At 46.3% G+C, this 19,302-nt stretch overlaps 1 protein-coding gene across 4 annotated transcripts in view; it reads left to right on the forward strand.

The window, feature by feature from the left end:
• The first annotated feature begins 8,071 nt into the window (after window positions 1-8,071).
• The window catches only part of ZMIZ1 (zinc finger MIZ-type containing 1), a 340,131-nt gene continuing 328,900 nt past the window's right edge, over window positions 8,072-19,302 (forward strand). For 2 of the 4 annotated variants that reach the window (XM_033066443.1, XM_033066447.2), the window contains exon 1: window positions 8,338-8,645. The gene's annotated coding sequence lies outside the window, so the exon portion shown is untranslated. Of the gene's footprint in view, window positions 8,154-8,337; window positions 8,646-19,302 lie in introns of those variants that run through there. The other 2 variants (XM_033066444.2, XM_033066446.2) reach the window with 2 other exon arrangements.

The following is a 19,302-nucleotide window of genomic DNA, read 5'->3' on the forward strand; positions in this document are numbered from 1 at the left end:
TTAACTTCCATGTGTTTGGGGTCTTTTTCTAGGTTTTATTTTTCAAGTCTGATAAAGGACTCTGAAAAAAAACTGTGCCTGGGCATGACAGCTGTGTTTCATGATGTAGTGTCCTCTATCCACTTATTTATAAATATCTGCATTTTATTTAAGAACTATGCTCTCCTGAACTTCTTCCTCCTCCCTTTTCCCACTAGGTTACATGACTGACACTTTTGCCATGACAAATCCATGAGTGTCTTAAAAATTTACCATGAAAACCCTGGAGCTTTAATTATTGTGCATTTACATAATTAGTGCAAATACATGCAATTACCATGTGTACCTACACAATTACCAGCTACAATGATGTACTAACAATCCTTATTAAACTTTAGTGGGGGAGGGATGCACTGATTGTGTGCACAAGCAACATCTGCACGACAGTATTTTTTTTTCTTGCACTTACTCGAAATAGCCCTGAGTGTTTGAGGAGGGGGGGGTTAATATGCTGAAAGCAGTGACATACAGAAAGTAGGTCAATAAGCTGTCCAAATTAGAGTTCTAGTGAGATGAAAATACAAGACATACTTCCAGCAACGTTTTCAGGATACCATAGCTTCTGCACCGACAATTCTTGATTACCTATAGGTTAATTGTAGCTATATGCGCTATCACATCCAGTGTTCACCTGAATAGGATTTCCAAATCTCTCTTGTATCTGTGCTCTTTCTCCAGTTACAAGTGTCAGCATGACTGGAGTCCTCATGACATGCCCCTTGGCTGCTATGTCAAGCTGAATGACTACTACTAGGGAAAAAAAGTGTTTCCAAATTACCTAATTATATTATTTATCTTAATTAATCTTTGAATTATGATGAGGGGAATTTCAGCTTATTAATGCTTTTTCTTGCAAAACACATGCTTCCTTTATTATACAAAGTATTTAACATAAATATCCCAAGCATTAGAAAGCCTGCTGATTCCATAGTTCTCTGGGCTCTTCTGTTTTCTAGGAATTTCAGTGGCCTTCTACTTTTCTTGGCTCTCATACAATAAAATACAGCAAATGATGCATTAGGGACCACACCTCTTCCTGTTGTGTTCAGTTTCGCTCTTATTCTCCTATTCAGCTGTAAGGAATTTGTTGCCTGTGGTACTTCAGCGAGTGAGCCTTATTACGAAATTCTGCACTGCTCCTTCTGCCCTAAGTGGTCCCCCAGAATAGGAAAGAAAATAATCTGCTGCTTTTTTTGTTTCCTACACTTCATGAACTACAGATCAAGCCTTCATGGTCTTTTGTGCCACTTTACACGTAGATATGCCTCTGGAGAGTGCAGCCTCACAGAGGAAAGTAGGGTTTGGTTTTTCATCTCTTCTTAGGCAGTAGAAAACCATAGTCTTTGTTAGGGCAGTGAAAAAATGAGAGGCTAATTGTTGCTGCTAAATGCAATAAAGTAACACTTTGGGCTCTCGGGCATGTTTTATGACCAATATGGCAGTGAGTGAATAGAATCCCACGCTCCAGAATACTTATGTATGTAAACAACTTAGTTATTTATTAATATTTTATGAATTTATGTTTTCTTTTTTGGAAATTGTATTAACAATCTCTTGTGGTACTCAACAGAGTTTGTTAGGGAAAAATAGATTATGCTGCTTGCTAAGTTGGGGGGCCCATTGAGAATCCAGTCCTAAGTGTGTTTAAGGCTACATTTTATTTAGCATGACTATCTGTGTTACAAAGCATTTTAGTGCCCTCGCAAACTCTGTCTGATAGGAAGCCGTTCTCACTGTCTTGAGACTAACATCTTATTTTACTGTTTATACTGTTGTTTGCTCTCCTTTCACATTGTCAGCCTAGCCAGTTTAGAATAAAATCTCTCACAGACACTTAGACCAGAGCTGAACTCAAGTTCTCTGCTTGGAGTTGGTGTGGTTTTGTTGTTTTTTTTTTTTTTTGTCATGTCTCCCTCGACTGCAACACACTAAACTGAAAACAAGGGGAAAAAAAGTCCAACTTTTGACTGTGACATTCATGTTTTACACATGGTTTGATATTCTTAAATCTCATTACCTTTCTCCATTAAAATTTAGTGAGGCTAAAAGACCTGCTTCCTGACAAAATCTGGCAGTAGGTAGTCAGATGATAGAAAGATGGAATAGTGTTTCCTCTGTTATCTATGAAATGGAGAGCCATACCATGGACATCTCAGTAACACACCAAGTGAAGTGCTCTCAAGGTAGCTACAGGCATGTCTGGGGTTACATTGCTTTATATGGAGCAGATTAACAATAAGGTCGTGTTGGTTGTGGTCATTCAAAATCCTTGGTTTATTTTTTTCTGGTCTTTTTTTGTTATGATGTTGCACATTTCATGCTGGCCATCTTCCAGCTTTGCTAATTATATTCTGCTTGAATACATTCCCCTGAGTTTCAACTTGGATAAGGTTTTGTTTTCCTTTTCACTTTTCCTCCTGAAACTGTAATAGTGGAGTATGAAAAGCATTTAATAACAACAGAAGTGACCACAGTCCCTACTTAACAATCTCAGTTGGGTTGCCTAGCAATTATTTGCTTTAAGGGCAAGGTTTGGATGAGTCAAGTGACTTCAGCCCAGATCAAATTTTGATTTGAGATTTCTCAAAGTGGAGATGTGCTTGGTTCTTGAATTTGGACTTGGATTTGGCTCTAACAGTGCAGAGTCTTTATCTTCTTTAGAAGGTTGGCTTGCATGCTCAGGGGTGCCTAATGTTTATATCCCCATAAAAGCGTCCTTTTGGCACTATATAAACAGCATGTTTACGATGCTCCATTTCCTCAGCTCATATATGTTCTGTTTCAGTATGTTATACATGCCTTACCTTCTCTTCCTATCCTTTCCTTCCCATGTTATTTATTTTTAAGCTGTGACTTTGCCTCTTGAAGGCGTATATCGGTGTTATCTTCCTACGTAATTTTTAGTGGCTTTATTCTCTTTGTCAAACTAATCAAACCCCCTGTATAATCCAGCATGGTATGTGTGTGAGCTGAGGACAACACTACAAACTGTAGCTCTGATCCTTCTCAGAGTATACTCCATGCATAACTGAGGCATGGGTGCAAAGCTGCTCAGCAGTCAGTTACCTGAAGCTTGTGTTTGCAAGACTGGAGGCTTGCTGAGTGTCTGTGTTGCCTAACTGTGGCACCCTGTAGAGCTCCTAGTGAGTTTTGGGCTTGGAGTAGAGAGAACAGTTTGCAGAAGACTGGTGTGAGCAGTGGCCTGGTTTAGAAAGACTGACTGTAAAGAGAATGTGCAAATTCCCATAAAAGACAAGATGTGTATCCTTAGTGACCAAAAAATGTCTCATTGATGCTCTTGTCTAGCCTGTTATATGAAAGCTCCTTTGGAGGAATCCAGTGCCTCATCTGAGTCACAAATGACTCTGTGACTTAGGCAGCACAGGTTGATGAGGACTAAAGCATGAAATTTAAGACAATATGCAAATGTTTTCAGGCCTCCAAAGGAAAAGGGAAGACAAAGTCCAAACCTCCAGCTACTTCCCTCTTCACGTCTTGTAATTGTTTTCAATTTGTTTTTCGCAGTAAAATTGTTTACTTTTTCCTAGAGGAAAAAGTAACTGCAAATTTGTGTAACTGCAAATTTCCTTAATGTCTTTGCATAGTAATTTCATCTCTAATTTATGAATCCAAATAAACCCTGTTTTCTTTCCCATACTATTAACAAAAAGACAAAAAAGGACATAGTATCAGTTTCTCATGTGTGCAGAGTAATGGGCACAGCCTGACTGTAGTCTCACTGAAAGTTAATCTCACTTTAACATAGGTGTAATTTTACTGCATCCAGTAGCATTACTGGCATCCTTTGCTGTCGCTATATCAGGAAAAGACTTGCTAAACTCTTCAACACAACTATTGATCAGAGTAAGCATTTGCTTAAGCTAAACCTGTGGGTTATGACAGAGGAGCAGATCAGACACTTGTGCTGATGGATGAATAGTTCCATGAGGTTTTAGAGGACTTCTGAACATGTGTACCTGGGGAGCATCAGCTGGTGTGGTGCCAGTGTAGCAAGCAGCTGCCAATGCTGATGTCAGCCCGTTCTGAAATCAGCACTGATCCCAGCCAGTTTTTTGTGCATGTTGCACACCTGCAGTCGCTGTTGGGCTTACATGAGTGAGCTCTTAACCTGGGGAGCCTAGTTACTCGTGGCTGTAGCACCCAACAGCTCAGTGTGGACTTGGGATCAAAGCATGCACTCTGCACCTTTGGCCTCTGTGGTCTGTGCTGGATCCTATGCTCCAAAAAAAGCTGCATTGATAGCAGTTACCTGATAAAATTTGTATACACAAGTAACCTGGGTATGTCTAGACACAATGTCTACATGCCAGCTCAATCAATTCCATTTTCATTATGGTACAGGATGAATTATGACAGCAGCAAAACCTAATTTGAACTGCAGCTGAAGAGGGCTAGGGGGAGGTGATATTCTGGTTTACCATACAATTCTCTGGAGAAAAGAGTTCAGATCTGTCTTAGGTTATATAACAGAAATGAGGTTAGCAGATTTGGTCTAATCCCTTGTGGACAGCCCCACCACAGAGCATGGAATAATGTGGATAACTGTCTGTCTGCATGCTTGCTGACGGCTTTCCTACTGCAGCAGCAGAGTGCTGCTAAGCCAGGATCCCAGATCAGGCACTGAGGCTTGTGCAGCCTCTGTTTTAAAAGCTGTTCCAAAGACTCTTGGCCTCAGGATTGTCGAGGACATGATGGTCTCTTAGAACAAACAAAAAGGGCCCAATCCTTTGCAGTTTTGTGAATACTGTTTTTGCTTTGCTCTGACATTGCAACTGAGTTGGATAACTAGGCTGATTGGCCTAATTAAGGACTTTGTTTAGAGGGGTGTTCTTGGGGCAACACTGAATACCCTAAGCCAACCCTACCATACATGTAAACTCCTAACTCTTTTTTTCAATCAAACTGACCAGTCTACCCTTTATGCCACAACAGGCAATTGGCAGTGTATTGGAACATCTATAAAAGTTCTTTGTTCTTTGTAGTGGATTAGCCTGGTCCCTTGCTGGAAAAAAACACATCAACATGCATTACTGGCACCTTTCTCAATTCCCAAACCATATCAGCACAGGTCAGAGAAAACTAAGGCTGTCCTAATCCTCAGGGAATTCAGTTAATTTACAAACAAACTGATAAATATACTAGACACACTGACTTGCTGCAGCCACTTTTGGTGCAAAACCTCATGGGTGACCAACACATCCTAAGGAGGAAAGAGGAAATGTCTCCTGTGACTGTAGAAGTGAAGGCTCTGTGTGGGCAGGTGTAGCAGTTGGGATCTGACCATGACACCACTTAACACATTCTGCCACTGCAATGCTGCCTGAGCTCGAATGACTGCAAATGGCAAAGGCTGCTAGGGTTGCAAGTCCCCTGTGGACAGGTAGCACTTCCAACCCCTTTGGTGGCTCTGAACAGTGTGGCAAAGCCCACTTTAGTAGAGGCAGGTTCAGAGGGCACAATGGCACCTGCTAAATCACTACAATGATTTCCTGCAAGACCTTTATTTTCCTAGCCACGTACTGTATTGATCAGGCGACTTGGCTGCTGAAAGAAGGCAGGGTGATGCAGCTGGTAAATCCTGCATGATGTGCTCACGTGGAACACAGTCCACAGGAAAGCTACAAAAAGCTTGAAGAAGTAAATGTGTGTTTACCAATTTGTTTTCAGTCTGGATGGTATCAGTGGAAGTTGTGCTTAAATATGGTGGACAGGCCCTGTAACCTGTAATGGTGCTGCTGCACAAAGATCTAATTTTCTAATCTTCTATTTCTGTAAGATGGTTTCAAGCAATAAAGCATGAAAACCTACTGCTTTGACTTTGTCCAGGTCCAAGATAGAATATTTGACACCTTAAAAAGATACTAAATTTGATGCCTTAAAAAGATTAATAATTGCAAATGAATTCTTAAGGTATGATGTCTGACGTCTGTGTGATTATCAGGAGATTCCTGTGTTGCTCTAGTGTCCTTTTTAGGTTACCTAAACAGGGTTTTTCTGCGCCTGTTTCAATCAGACTGCTAATGCTGTGCAGGAGTGAAATGGGCTACACTGACTGAACAGTATCCGCTGTTTAAGCCTGTGGCCTGCAGGTCACAATCACGGGTTGCCGCTGCAGCTCGGGGAGGAGGGCAGCGCACGGTGACAGGGAGAGCCGAGGGCTCACTGCGGGAGCAGCAGCCGGACTGGCTGGAGGCGCTCAGGTCCCGGCCCCCGAGATGCCGGACCTTTGGCGAGAAGCCTCCCTTGGCGGCTCACGGGGCTCGTAGGTGCGGCCGGGGCAGTGGGCCCCGGGGCAGTGGGCCCTTAGGCCGCGCGGCCCGCCCGGCCCCACACCGCGGGGAGCTGCGGCCCGGGCCGGCAGGGCCGAGCGCTCCCACCCCGGCGGCCGCCGCGTCTTCCGGGCAGCTGAAGGCAGCGATTCGGGCGGCGGAGGCCGTGCGGGGCACGGCTGGCAGGGAGGGAATGAGCCGTGAGAAGGAGAGTCTCCTCCGCTCCCCGTCCAGAAGGGCCCGCCGGGGGTGCAGGGCGGGGGGCGCAGGGCAGGCACCCCCTCCCTTCCATCCCCGGGCCGGCGGCGGGGGCCCCTGGCAGCGCCCCGTGCGCCTTTAAGGGGCGGCGGGCGGGCGGGCTGGCAGCGGCATTGTTCCCTGACGTCACCGCAGCCTGTGCGGCGGCGGCGGCGGCGGCTGCTCTCAAACTTGCCTTTGTTATTCGGCGCTCCCCGGCTGACACCGCGGCCGCTCGCAAAACGCGGAGCCGGAGCGCGCCGGAGCGGCGGGACGCGCTGCCCGCCACCGGCTGGCCACCCCCGCCGCGGCACTGCCCGCCCGGGGCTCCCCCCGCGGCGCTGCCGGGCGGGCGCCGCCGCTCTGTCTCCGCGCCGGGGCACAGCGCCCGCAGGACCCCCCCGCGCCCCGAGGCGGTCGGGGGCGGCTGGAGGCACGGGCAGAACGGCGGCAAGAGGGGTCTTTTTTCTGGGGACGCCACGAAGGCGTAAACGAGCGGGGCGGGGGCCGCGCTGGGGGCACTGCCCCCGGGGGGGGACGCAGGCGGTGTAGCCCCGCTGCCGCCGGCCCCGCGCGGATCTGCGCGCCCAGCGGACGGGGACAGCCCCGCGGGGGGACCGGCGGGGACAGCGGCGGTAGCGCTCCGCTCTGCCTGCACGCAGCTGAAAAAAATAGAAAAAAAACATCAGACAATGTTTCCCCTTCCCCGAGCGATCCGACATCCCTTTACAGTCCCGATCGTTCTCCTCCTCCAACAAGAAGACGAATGTGACCAGCGAGAAGCTACACAGTGCTGTTTAAATTGCTTATCTTAATTGCATAATCTAACAAGCCCCGTTGGAGCAGGGATGAATATATTAGGCTTATTAACAACTCATCATAAAATATTGATTGTCCTGGAAGTGTTTTATCAAGGGGAAGAGAAGTCGAGGGAGATGTTTTTTAGCAGATTGGTGCTCGTCAGACAAGGACGGTTTCTTCTTATTTTCTCCCTGGAAATCGGGCTGGATTTCCTGAGGAGCACAGGGGAAGAGAAAAACAGCAGAGAAACACGCCCTATTGTTAGCGCCGGGGGCCGCGCTGCGGGCGGGGGGGCCCGGGCCCTGACCGCCCCCCCCGCGGCGGGGCCGCCCCCGAGCCCGCCCCGCCGGGCCCCGCCGCCCGCCCGGCTTCCCCGGCTGAGCGGGGACCCCCGGGACAGCCCCGCGCCTACCTGGGTGGCGGGAGCTCCGGGCTCTGAAAATAACAGCGGCCCCGAGGGTGGCGGTGGTGGCAATAAATGGAGGGGGGTGGGGGCTAAAGTGCAATAACGGAGCAGCAGGATATCTCGGCGTTCCCGTGTAATCCCCCTGCCCGCCCGGTAGTTCCTTCCATGCCCGTAAAAATTCTGTCGTGAAAACGACAGAGACGGAGACACCTCATGCTTGAGAGCGTGTTGGGTCCAGGGTGGTTTTCCCCTTTTTAATAATACAAAAACACCGAAGGGAGTATACATATTCTCCAGCTTTCAGTTTCCAGAGTGGAAGGGTTTCCGAGTGCTTGGTATTCAGGAAGACTAAAGCGAGAATCCCCGCCTTAAAAGAGACTGTAAGACAATATTTGTATTTTAACTCTTAGATAAGATTTTTAACTTGGTGTGATTTGGGGGGATGTGTGTTGTGTGTTGCGGGGGGAGAGGGGAAGGGAGAGGGCGAAGGGAAGAACATCCCTGTAGGAGGCAGCTCCCTTTCAGATAGGAATCTGGGACAGATTTTGCCAGCAGCCACAAAGCATGGCCCTTTGGTAATAGAATAGCCAATGTAATTTGACACTTCAACTTGCTGTGCTCTCTGCTAGTTGATTCACTTACTCACCCACTAACATTGAGCTCCTTTTCACTGTCTGTGGGCAAGGGGAAAAAAAAGGGGGGGGGGGAAGGAAGAAAAAAGAAAGCAGGGGGAGAAGGAAGAAAGGAGGGGAATAAACAAAATTATATATTTAAAATACCCGAGTAGAGCTGCAAATCAGTTGGGGAAAGAGGATTTTGCCTGCCTTCTTCCTTATTATTTTGCTGCTGCAAGGCTGCTTTGCAATCCGTAGGTAAGTTTCGCGTCTATTTGCGCTCCCTGCTCGCACCTCCCCGTTCGCGGCCGGGCAGGGGTTGCGTCTCGGCGGAGCAGAAACAATGGAGCGGCCACGCTGGGGAAATAGGTGTACAGGGAGGAAAAAAAAAAAAAAAAGAAAACAACAACATATTTATTCTGCAAGGGGAGAAGATGTGTGGAGACTTCTTAAAGGGGCAGACTGTCCCCGCCGAGGGCGCGGGGCGAGGGCGGGCGAGCAGCGCGGAGCCGGGCCCGGCGGCGGGGAAGCGGCTGTAGCCGGGCAGTGCCCTTCCTTCCCGGGCCGCCCGCGGGGTCGCGGAGGGACCCGGCCCGGGGCGAACTTGGAGCAGCCGCGGCGTGAGGCGGGCGGGCGTCGGAGCCGCCGCAGGCACAAAGGGGGCTGCGGGCACCGGGGCGGCGGCTGCCCCCGGCCGGGGCGAGCGCTGTCGGGGCGGGCTGGAGCCCCGCGGCGGGGCCGGGGCTGCGGCTCGGGGCGTGCGTGCCCGGCCGGCTGTGTGTGCGTGCCCGGCCGCCCGTGCGGGGCTCGGGGGACGCGTGGGGAAGCTTGCGCCTGTTCTGGGGGCTCCGGGAAGCTTGCCTGGGTGTACATTCCTTGTGTCTGGGTTTTGAGAGCCAGTTGGGACCTGGGCCTCTCTCGCCAGGCAGGAGGAAGGAGCAGCCCCCCTCCGTCCCTCTTCCCCTCCCTCCCCCCGTGCATCTGTCCAGGAAGCCGCCGGGCGGAGGGGAGGGGGCGCGGGGGCAGAGGGCCGGGGGTGCCCTGCCCTGCCCGGCCCGACCCGGCCGGAGCTCGCCCGCCTTTGTGCGAGGGGAGCGGGGAAAGCGCTTCCAGGGGCGGCCGGCGGAGCTGCTCGCGGGGAGAGGGGGAATGGCAGCCAGTTAAAAGACACTTCAGGAATGTAAACATAAAAATAGGAGCCATCCAGCCACGCTCTTGTTCCCCCCCCCACCCCCCCGCGGGGCTCGGGATAGCATTCTGGGCTGGCGCGGTAGCGGGGAAGGAGTACGGCAGCTCGAGACAGGGGGAGGAAGTTGTTACTATAATCGGGGTTTTAGACTGTAAACTTTGTTTTGCACGTGTAAAGTTTAATTTCAGTGCCGCCTCGGAGGCTGCGATGAGAGGCTCGGGGCGGCGCCTCGGGGGTGCCCCTTGGAGCGCAGCCCCCATCTCCGCCTTTGCCCGAGGTGGAACCTGCCCGGCCGTGGCAGCGGGACCCCCGCATCGCCGCTTTTGTTTGGGGTTACCGGGGTCCCGCTCACCAGCCCGGCAGCTGCACGAGTTGGTGCAAATTGCGGCTGCATCGTCCGTTTATCGAGACCGAAGCAAACTTAAGGCATAGCTCTGCTCTGTCGTCCGATCGTGCGCCGTGTGTATTTTTGTGCTTCAGTTAGTAATCTGCAAACGGCTTAATGGCTCTGTAGTGCCAGAGGAATTGGTTTTCTCCATTTACTTCAGCAGGCCTGAGTGAAGCTGGTGTTCTGACTGCTTTTTTCAATGCATTGACACGAGAGAAGAGGATTTAACTTGGCAGCCTGAACAAATGCTCTATCAAAGGTTTCCTAAGAGACAGTAGGAGTGCTGGGGTGATGAATGACCTGGGGTAGTTTTAGGGTGCTACCTATGCAAGCTTTCTTTTAAATATGAAATGGCCATTTAGGGCTCTGAATAAAACTGCGCGCATCAGAAAGGCGACAGGCTTATAAAATTTAAAAGGGCAAAAGCCCATTAATGCTGTGGCAAAGCTTTGGCTCCCAGCTCTGGTTGAGTAGTTCCAACTGCCGTGAAGTGCCAAAGCTTTTAAGGAATCTTTAGGAACAGCTTTTCTCTAGCTGTGGAACGGACCTTGGCCTTGCACACTGGGAGTTTAGTGGTGCAGCCTCTCTTCTCCATGCAGGGGAGAGAGGGTGAGGGCAGCAGGTAGATGTGGGGATAACCTAGGGGTGAAGCAAAATCAGGAGGGGAATAAAAACAAAAAAGCTGTGTACTGGAGAATGTATGGCTAAAATGACTTACTGGTGGGAACCTGTTCAGGTTATGATACTGGGGCAGTAACATGGCTCAGTGGGTAACTCAAAAATATTACTAGCACCAGCAGAAAAGTTTCACAAAGGAATGTGGCAAAGCTAAACACCTTTGGGAAAGGAATCCCTCTGACGAACATAATTGGTCGTGGATTCAGAGCTCCACTTCCTTCTCTTGACTGGGGAAAATGTACTATGGCATCAATCTTCTCTTGGCGGGGCCTGGTGCAGGTTTGTGAATGCCAGAAGACTCGCTCTGACCTTTTTCTGTTCCAAGCTGAGGATGTTGAAACACCAGCCATCAAACAAAAGAGACATTGAAAGCAAGATCTGCAATGGAGCACGTGTGACTTTGAGGCTAGCTGAGTGCATTTGGTGGCCGTTTTCCTCAGAGTTTGGGGTGGGGAGGAGGAAGAGAAGGAAAAGGTCGCCTATTTCTACAATGAGGCTATGGAAAACCTGACTTGAAATCCCCTAAATGTCCCATAGTCAAGTACTTTTAAAATCTTTTTAAGTGTTGTCTCAAAGTGCCTTGATTTCTGCTCTTTTTACGTATGTATCTGTAATTGCTACACTACAAGAGGAAGATTATTTTTCCCTATGGTTGCAAGGAGAACCAGGAATTTTGCAGAATCCACTGCGTTAAAAAAAAAAAAGAAAAGCTTAAAAAAAGTGTTTAGGATTATGTTTTAAAACAATGAAGAATTTCCTGGGATTGATTTGACAGATTGTGATTTTTATCTATGCACGATAACACTACCTTAAAAAGTGTCTGATTTCAAGATTATTCTGTAAATTGCAATTTAAATTTACTTTGGGTTTTCTGAATTTACTAAGAACGCATTTGGGACAAGTTGATATAGGTATCTAACCTGCCAATTACATTCATGTCAACATGGACAGATGCTTTTATTGTTTGTATTGTTTACAGTTCACAATACCTTAAATAAACGTTGATCATGATTAGAAACAATAATTGAGTCTGTGGCAAAGGATCAATGAAAACTTTGTTTCAGGAAAAAAGTGAGTTGCTGTGTATATGTACAGAGAATGTTTTGTGCTCTCTGAGATGAAATAAATCTGTGACCTTAGTGCAGCGCACAATAATGTTTTTAGATCATTTTAAGAAACCCACAAAAGATAATGGATCAGTTTTTGCAACATCTGAATGATTTCTCCTGTACAAGGAGTGGAAATGCAAGTCTCTGTAGCACAATTCCATTCATAACTTTTCTTGGGAGTTGCTTGCCCTTTGCCCCAAATCTCTTCCACTTTTATGGGCTCCAAAGGTTTTCTGTTGGAAAAGAAAAAACGCCAAACCAGAACCAAGCCAACACCCCAAACCCGCATGGATGGCAGTTACATCACTGATACTATAGTTGGAGACAATGTTGGCTGGTTTTTAGCAACTTGATGTTTGTACTAGCAGCCTGGAAAGCCTGGTTTCTCTCCTGAAAAGGAAGAAAAAGATTTGGGAAAGGAAAAAGAGCTGGAATTCCTTTTGCCTCCCCCAGTGTTGTTGATAGGTTTCAGAACAACAGGGATCTAGCCTTTTTCCAGTCACACAGGAGATAATGTGACTATGAGAAATGGAGTAGTGGCTGGCCAGGAACTCGTGGTGCCTGCTGTGCTGCTCTAACAACGTGGGTGATCAAATGCTGTGGGAGGCGTGAGCTTGGGTTGTTAGGGCTTTACCTGGGAAGCCTGTTTCTCATAAATAAGTAGGACTGCAGTTAATGCCTGTGGTAGCAAGTTTGACCACTATGCAATTGGCTAATTTGTTCTCTCCTAGTTACACCAATTTTTGTGAAATTCTATCCTGTGTTACACCAAAGTGGCAAGAGCATTGCCAGAGAGTTTATGTTGGTTTATGCTTGTTCCTGTCAACTGCTTGTTGTGGGACAAGCAACACAAGCCCTCTTTATCCATTTAGGTGCGTTTTATAGGGAAACATAGTTAACAGCACATCAATATAGAACTGCACAGATAGACCTCCTGCTCAGATATTGTATGTTTTCCTTACACTTAGTTCACATCTTGACTCCAAGTGTATGAAAACCTTCCTGCTGATGACAAGTTGAGGCTGTCAGTAGCATTAGAAATAATTTCTGCTTTAAAATGGTGTCTTTGGCTTAAAAGGTTGTTTTGCTATATTGATTTCCTTCCTCCCCCCTTCTTACTATAAAGCAGAAAATTCTTTTGTAGCAATTTTCAATTCTTCCATTGAGTTTCATGTGATCATTAACATTCAGCTTGACTAATGTTAGAATATTTTCAAGAGAATATAGGCTGCTAGGGAAATGTCCAGGCAATGAGTTGTAATGGATCTCCACAGCTAGACTGTTGGAGGCAGTAGTGTATTATGAGAGTAGGAGATGGCCTTACACTTGTTACATGTTATTTTTGGTTCTAATAGTTTAAGATACACTGTAGTCTACATTGCCTGCAAAGATGAAGTTTCTTGGTTTCAGTGCAGTGCCTCTGCCCTTCCCTTTATGGAGCAGGGCAGATTTCTATGAGTATTAGGTATCCAGTAAAAAAAGCAAAGTTGTTCTTAGACAGACAAAATCACTTTCAACCTAATTTCTCCTGTAAGTGTCAATAGAAATTAAGTTACTCCACAGGGAATGACTCATTCTTTAAAAGAACTTGCCCTTTTGAAGGCTCACATAGGTGATGACTCGTTCTGAAATACCTGTAGTTCCCTTCACTTGCTTATACATTTTAGTTCTGTAGCAGAGGACAGAGGAAGTAATTGTTACTCCTGTAGTGAATGGTGTAACATCCAACAAATTCTTTCCGATTGGTGATGGTTGATACATTTTAAAATAAGGTTTAGGATCTAGTGAAATATCTAAGCTTGAAAAGGGACTTCTGTCCTTTACACAGATAATTCCACAGGTTCAAGCTGGTTTGTATTTTGTCTAGTGTGTTAATATTGGGGTAGTCACATACAACCTTTCACAGTAACATTCTATTAACATAAATGTGGGAAGCATATCCCCTGGTTGGTAATCCAGGGTTTGTTTTGACTCTGCAGACCAGCTTTGACTTGATTCCCAAAGTGAAGCTGGAAGGCTCCTGGCTCGATACCAAGCTGGAGGAGGGAGGAAAAGAAATAGCTCAAAACCCATTGATATGCCCAGTGCTACAAACCTGTGCAAATTTCATAAAATTGTGACTTTGTATTACCTCTACTGCTCATTGTTAGTCTATATAAGAATTTTCTTGTTAATTTTTGTTTGCTTGTTTGTCCTGGCTTATGCCGGTGGATGGTGGAGACCTGATTTATGACTCATGTCCATGCTAAGACATCCTTCTTCAGTGCTGTGAAACCTACCCAGGTGATTGTCCAGCTGCCTGATCCATAGCCAGTTGTGTTACTCTCTCCCTGTAGGGCTATATGCTAGGGTTTTGGTAGTCAGTGTTGGCTGTGGGCACAGAGGTACTCTGGTTGCTGTAAACCTTTTTTATTTCCAGGGAAAAGCAGCACTGCTGTGGGCCTGACTTCAGAAAGGAGAACAACTGCAACATATAGATAGTATATACATGTTGTCAAAGATAGCAGTAGAATGAAAGCCACAGAAGTGATGCATCTGATAATATCATGCAAAACTAGTATGGAGAGTGTTTGTTGTCTTTATTTGGTTTTCTTCAAATCTTACTTGTTCTCATGTTCTCAACCCTTTGCCTGGTAACTGCTAAACTCTTCTGATGATTTAGTTTGGTAGTCAGCTTGGTCCAGATAGCACTAACTAGAGAATACTGATTGCTTGATCTAATGCACAAATATGGGGGAACTGCCTTATTCATATGGCAGCTCTTTGTGCTGTGAAATACCATTTGACATCTTTGCTGATTAGGTAAAAATGTGTTTGAGGAGTAAGAGAAAAAGCAATATCTTGACAACAAGTTTGTGTTGTCTTTTGCGTTCTTGTAGTTTTTATTCCTTTGAGACTTCAGGGCTCTGATGACTGGCTGGCATAGTGAATGGTATCTGTCTTAGAGATTTCTAGATAGTCTCATAACTAATCAGAAAGCATTATTTATTGGGACTGCAGTGACATAGATATATGACAGAATAGTAGGGGCTTCAATTGGCCATTTAGTAGCAAAAACAGTTCCCTTGATGCGTATCTGCTTGTTTCTTGGCTACATTCCTGATTCCCTCTGAGAACAGTGGAGTCTTTTAGGCTGGTCTGAAATACACACCTCTGTATCTCCATCAGTAAATTCTGCAGTGCAGGTTTCTCTTCTTGTGTTTTTGAACACTCATTCCAAAAACAGATGAACTGATCTAATACCGCTTTACTGTGTAAATATGAGCACCATGGGATGAGGGAGAAGTGCTGGACAGTGTTGAGGCTGACACTCCAGAGTAGTTTGTGCTTGAAAAGGTTTGAAATGAGATTTCCTTAGAAATTGTCTGGTCTCACACTGATAAAGGGGCTTTTGGAGTCTACCTCACCGAAAGCAGACATCATCTTAAGCTTGTAAGGTGTTTTTATGACTTTGATTTTGTGTGAGGCTTTTCTCCTGTGCTCTTCTCTTGGACATGACTGTTGTCCAACAGGCACCTGCTAGATGGGCATTCTCCAGCTCAAAGGTTACCATCTGCTCTTGGTTATTTTAGAGGTGTGAGAGTGTGATGCATGAGGGGAAAAAATCCACCACAAGAGAGTTCAATGACAGGGAGGAGAGGCTTGAGCCTGAGTTGCAAGACCTCCATCCCTCCAACTAGAGCCACTTTCTTGAGGAAATGAAAAATTCATCAACTGCTGTCCTGCTGCGTCTGTGCCCACTTTGAACAGCACTAATGTTTGTGCAGCCTGAAGGTGGGATGCCCCCATAGATAATATGAAAATAAGAAATACCGTACATTTCATTGCTTTCACATAAGCCTTAGTTTTTCCTTAGTATTGCACATCTCTAAGATCTTCGCTATTGTAAATGACAAAAAGAAACCTTATAAACATGAACATTTTCTTAGAAAATGCATTTGTTAAAAATACATTGCAAAATACAAGTTCGTGCTGCTAAACTATTTTGACAATAAGCACTGTTCACTTCAGTTTTAAAACTATGATATGTTTTTAGGTGAATGGAAGAGCTATTTGATTATCTCCCCCATCCTACCAAACTGTGCCAATCCTGCTTCCTCCTAAAATAAAAGGGGGGGGGGGGGGGGGCAAGAAAATGCTTTAAAAAGCAGTTTTAGAGACTTCATTGACACTAAATTCTTGGAAGAGCAGTTTGTTTATATATCTACCCATAGATGAAAGAGAGAAGAGTTTATTATCCTGCAGGTTTGCAGAGGAAAAGAAGAATGATATGGTTGTCAGGCAGTCTACCCAGTCTCTTAGTGTCCTTCTTGTAAATTGTGTTTGTTTAATGCTTATAACTCTTTTCCCAGCAGTGGGATCACAGAAAAGTTAACTTGAAGCTGTTATGTAGCTTATGCTTGGTCTCCCTTACAGCAACCCAAAACTTTCCCCAAGCCTTTTCAAGTAAAGCTTCCCTTCTTCACTTAGCACGGGTTGATGCACTTTGTATTTAATTAAACTTTTTTTTTTTTGTTTTAACTGGAATTCTTGTTCTAAAGGGTGTCAGGCCAGTGAACTGTCATCCTGTACGTGCTTTTGTGATCCTGACTATCTGCACACTCAGTTCACTGTTCTTTAGGTGCTTGACAAAACCACAAAACCTTACCTTTCTGTTTCACAGAAAACCAGATGCTGGGTTGCAGTGGGCATTTATGTGCAGATGTGAATGGTAGTTGTGTGACTGAAAAGGTGAGTTCAACATCAGGTGTGCTGTCAAGGCTGTTTCTTTACAAACTAGTGTTCAAATGGATCCCATTCAAAAGTCCCTTTTTGATTCTGAGATACCCACTCTGATGTGTCTCACCTGGTGAGACATAAAGCAGCTATCAGTGCTGATTTTAGATGTTTGTTTCAGGAACATCTTGGTCTTTGCTCGTTCTCTCAAGTGTGAGATTTCTCCAAAAATCTGCGTCACTGTTTTAAAAAGTATTGGGTTGCAATCCAGCTGGAGTTAGATACCATTAGAGATGGGAGCCTACTAGCTTTCCAAATGAATGCGTAGCTTTGGCTTTTGGCACTGTAATACTCTGACATCTCTCACATTAAAATCATAACAGTATTATGTAAGGAGAAGTTATTTTGGGTCACTAGCAGAGCCCTCTCAGACTTGGTTAAATCAGCCTTGCAAGTTGAAACGCTTGGGCTCCCATCTTTTCCTGCAGCTTTTTGGCAATAGAAGCGTGTGGGTGCTGTGTCCTTTGTCAGTAATTTGCCCTCTGCTCTGCTCGGGCAGCGTTGCTGGCTCTGGACCCGCTCCTGCCGCAGCAGTTCATGGGCTGTGGGGAGCCCTCGCAGAGGAAGGGCTTACTCAGCACTGCTCAGCACGGCTTTCACTCGCCAGCCCCGGCTGCTCTGAGGTGGGACTGGAAGGGAGGAGGAACTGGGGCTCTGTGATCCTGCGGCTCTGTGGCAGCAGGCAGACAGGAGCTGTGTGGGAAGCTGGATACCCAGGAGGGCTTCAAGCTCCGCTAGACGAAGTCCCACCTCGGCAGTGGGCGCTTGCTTGTTCGTGTGTAACTCAGGAGTCACTGTTTCATTTGGCCTTGTTACTCTTTAGCAAAGGACAGTGAAGCACCAGCTGTTGGTGACCAGCAGGAGACCGGTACAGAAGGAGTCCAGGGGAGCCTTTGCAATGTTTGTTGGTAACGAGCACTTAAACCTGGTGTTTAGCGAAGGTACAGTTTAGATATGAAAGATGGCATACTTGGACTGGTGTGAGCATTACAAATGCTTCCTTTGGAGACCAGTCCTTGCGTTCCAAGTGATCCTTGGGTATGAGTTACACATAAAGGCATGGCCGTTCTGAGAAGGTTTATCCTTCAGAAGGAATCAGCGACAGGACAGAAGATGAATATTTTAAAACACCCACATGAAATTGCTGTGTCCCCGCAGTCTGTGTGGCAGGGAGGGCAGAGCAGAGCTGCTGGATTGTGCTGCCGGTGGCACTGGCTGGAGCTGTGCAGGTTGGGGGAGTGGAAAGGGCCCCTGGGGCACAGAGCAGATGGTGCTCGGCGCTGCACAGGCTTGGGTGAGGCAGTGGTTCTTTCTGCAAAGGGCAGTGCTGCGGATGGTTAGCGCTTCACAGCTTTTTTGATTCAAATGGGTTCTGAAAATATTTGCAATCATTTCTATTCTACCTGTATTCATGGCAGATTGCTCTTTTGCAAAGGAACCAATTGAAAAGCACCTGAGAGGTGCGGGGGTGGAGAAGCACAAGGTTGAGGTGATGGCAGTGGAACTGGCTGGGGGGAAACCAATGAGTGCCTTAAGTTCAGGATGGTGCTGCTTGTCTTATCCTTGAGCAAGGTTGTTTTATCCCCAAATAAATACAAAAAATACAGAAAATTTAGGATTCGTCTGTTGATGTTTCTTTTGTTAACTAATTGGTACTTGGAACATCTATTTTTAAGACTTTGGCGCGTTTCCTCTTAGCTACCCTGGAGCATAGCTGCTCCCACAGAGTGGTGGTTGGCATTTAAGGCAGTGTTTTGTAACCTTTGGATATCTGCCTTTAGCTCTCTGAGAGGCTGTGATGGGTCCTTGTAAGCCCCATGCCACTGGAGTGGCTCGCCCAAGACAGCTCGGTGTGTGCGTGCCCAGGGCTGGGAGCCCCAGGCATATGCAGGTAAACACATTAGCGAGCTGAAACGAGGATAAAGTCGATGATAGTCAGGCTGCTATTGTGTGGTGCCCAGGCTGTGCCATGGTGACTAAGACGCTGTGATAGTTTCCTTATTGGCCACCATCTGTCTGCTCCTGGCTGGAGCTTCTTGGCTGGCACTGTGCCTTGGGAGAGGGACCAGCGCTGCCTCGGGCAGCACCCAGTGCAGGGAGTTTTGGGTGGGCAGGGAGGGGACGATGGATGCCCAGCAGGTCATGGGTGTGTGGTACTCTTATTTAATCACTTTGGAAAATAAACTCCCAAACTTCCGAGACAACGTTTTCAGTGTATTCTTAAAGGTTTTGCATCCTAAATGCACGTATAAATCATTCAATGCATAAACTTTTTTGAAATACCTTTTCTGAAAGCAAACAGTGCCTAATTTTAGAATATTAGTGTTTTGAAAAATTCAGTGAAACTATGTTTCTAGCAGTTTTATGGCACCATACAGTTTGAAACTCAAAGTTTGAAGTTAAAAATTTAAAAAATACTTGTAATGTTGCCAGCATCTTGTCCTAGCAATATCCCAGCCTATAAAATCACAAAATAAAGAAATAGTACATATCTCCTGAGTGTGAAAAATAAAAATATATTTTACAGTATATATTTGCTCTAGTCATGCTCATCAGTGTTCATGAATTTATACCTTATTTTGCTGTAGAAACTGGCAGCGAACATTACCTGAAAAACTGTTTATACAAGAAACGCAATGCTGGGGAGTCAAGCTCCCATTTTACCTGTTGCATCCAATTCAGGAATATTTTGTAGTAAATGAAAGGTGAATACATATACACCAACCTCTCTTTGCTTTCCTTCATTGTTTAGTAAGGCTAAACCCCCCAAAAGGA

The sequence above is a fragment of the Catharus ustulatus genome, chromosome 8 (assembly GCF_009819885.2).
Source record: "Catharus ustulatus isolate bCatUst1 chromosome 8, bCatUst1.pri.v2, whole genome shotgun sequence".
NCBI lineage: Eukaryota > Metazoa > Chordata > Aves > Passeriformes > Turdidae > Catharus > Catharus ustulatus.